Source organism: Sprattus sprattus (genome assembly GCF_963457725.1).
Source record: "Sprattus sprattus genome assembly, chromosome: 1".
NCBI classification, from domain to species: domain Eukaryota; kingdom Metazoa; phylum Chordata; class Actinopteri; order Clupeiformes; family Clupeidae; genus Sprattus; species Sprattus sprattus.
In genome coordinates, this window is record NC_137920.1 from 56,231,817 (window position 1) to 56,234,316 (window position 2,500).

General features: G+C 44.6%; 1 protein-coding gene across 1 annotated transcript in view; it reads left to right on the top strand.

The window, feature by feature from the left end:
• The window catches only part of hhla2a.1 (HERV-H LTR-associating 2a, tandem duplicate 1), a 10,980-nt gene that overhangs the window by 2,082 nt on the left and 6,398 nt on the right, over nucleotides 1-2,500 (top strand).

Below are 2,500 nucleotides of genomic sequence, written 5' to 3' on the forward strand. Positions count from 1 at the left end.
CGTCTAAATTCCAATAGGATTCCAGTAATCCCTACAAGATCCATTGGGATCAGGAGTTGAAACCAATTCAGTGCGATGTTTTGGGGGGTTTCTGAATGCTAAGTTTGAAAGTCCTTACTTCACATCGTTTGAGAGAGACTAGTGTTCAGTGGTGCTAGTTAGTGCTCATTGGTGAATTAAGATATTTGATACAGAGACACAGGGAGAGGAGCCAGAGAAAGAGAGAGAGAGAGAGAGAGAGAGAGAGAGAGAGAGAGGAGAGAGAGTGTGTGTGTATGTGTATGAGGGAACACTGTCAGACAGACAGACAGACAGACAGAGATAGAGAGAGCGAGAGAGAAGGCCTTCTCTGTATCAAATTGAAGAGGGTGAGAGTGAGTGTGTGTATCATACAGAAGACAGAAGGTTCCAGATGTTCCCACCAACCGGACAGATAGGGAGTAGGCAACCATAGTGGGACTGACTGGGCTTATGCTGGCAGCACTACTGAGAAACATCTGATCCCTGTGTGTGTGTGTGTGTGTGTGTGTGTGTGTGTGTGTGTGTGTGTGTGTGTGTGTGTGTGTGTGTGTGTGTGTGTGTGTGTGTGTGTGTGTGTGTGTGTGTGTGGTGTGTGTGTGTGTGTGTGTGTGTGTGTGTGCGTGCTGCAGAAGTGGAGGCTGGGTGTATGCAGTGCAGACGGTGTCCTGAGGCATCAAAGAGGCAAGGGGCTTATTTGGGCTTAGTGGCAGGTGTGAACTCTTCTCTCCAACAAAAGACCAAAGAAACAACCTAAGCTTGTGGATCGCATGACACACACATATGCCAAATCATAGCATTGGTTTTGGATTTCTTGGTTTTGTTTCAGTGAATTGATATAATTTAATTTAATTAAAAAGTCAATTTTGGCTCAGTTAAACTAAGCGTGAGGCTGAAGCTTCACCAGTCATAATACTTGAATGTGTGATGTTCTCTCTGGGTCATGACCCAGTCATATTATAGAGAGTTGAAAAATTGTCAAGGCTTATGGCCCTCTACCCATACAAACCATTATTCTAAAGCATACATTAATAATGCCTTGATAGCTTCATATCGTCAATTTTCATGACAGTATTTTCTATTTATAAAACAAAATTAAAGAACATCTCTCTCTCTCTCTCTCTCTCTCTCTGTGCGTGTGGACATGTCTCGGAGCTTAGGCATAGGCATATGCATACATGCGTCATACACGCCCAGCTTTTAGTGAAGTGGTTGTTTGTACCCTGCCGTGCATCCTGATCTGTGCGTCGGTATAACCCTATACCAGAACCATCCCATCTCTGGTTCATAAATAGCAGTGACCTTTGGGGCTGTTGGGCTGTGGGATACAGGGACAGAGAGAGAGATAGGGCGGTAGCCGACTGTGGTTGACAGAATGATGCCGTCTGCCAGGGGAGACCCACATACCGAGGCAGCTGAGTCTGGAATGAGTCCAGCCTTGATCTGGCCCTGTTCTGGGCCTGGTCTGGCCCTGAGGTGGCCCTGGTTTGGCCCTGGTTTGGCCCTGGTTTGGCCTTGTTCGGTTGAATCTGTGCCAGATCAGGGCCAGGCGTGTGCCATGGTAAGCAGCTATCTGTGGACAATGAGCTGAACTGTCACAGTGACCACAGCAGTTGAGAGAGTGAAGATATTCACTAGAAAACCCTCTTTACAAAAGGAGGCAATATGAATAAAGATTTTGTAAAGTGCCTGGAAACAGTGTCAGTTATAGATTGTTCCACAAAAATGAATAAAACTGAATTGAAATGTATTTGAAGCATGCTATTACCAGTGTACTTAAGATGTTAGGTGTTAATGGCTTGTGAAAAGGAATACGATTAAATTGAAATGTATTTGAAGCATGCTTTTAACCGTGTACTTAAGGTATATTGCATATCAGTCATAGTAGGTTGGGGCATAGTGAGCTCACATTACTGATAAATATTTCTCTCATACAGGCGTCTGTTTTAGGGTCCCAACAATGTATCATACAGTGTTTCATAGTATAATTGTATTGTGTATGAAAGAGAATACACAAGTAGGCATTTGATTATTTAATTTGGACTGACCAACATTGATTAGAGCACCAACACTGTACATAAACACACACACACAGACACACGGACACACGGACACAAACACTCTCTCTCACACACACACAGACAGACAGATAGACACACACACACACACACACACACACACACACACACACACACACACAAACACACACACACACACAGACACACAGACAGACACACTCACACACAGACAGACACACTCACACACAGACAGACACACAGACACACACACACACACACACTCTCATACACACACACACACACACACACACAGACAGACACACTCACACACAGACAGACACACACACACACACACTCTCATACACACACACACACACTCCCACACAAACACACACACACGCACACACACACAGACATATAGACACTCACACACAGACAGACAGACACACACACACACACACACA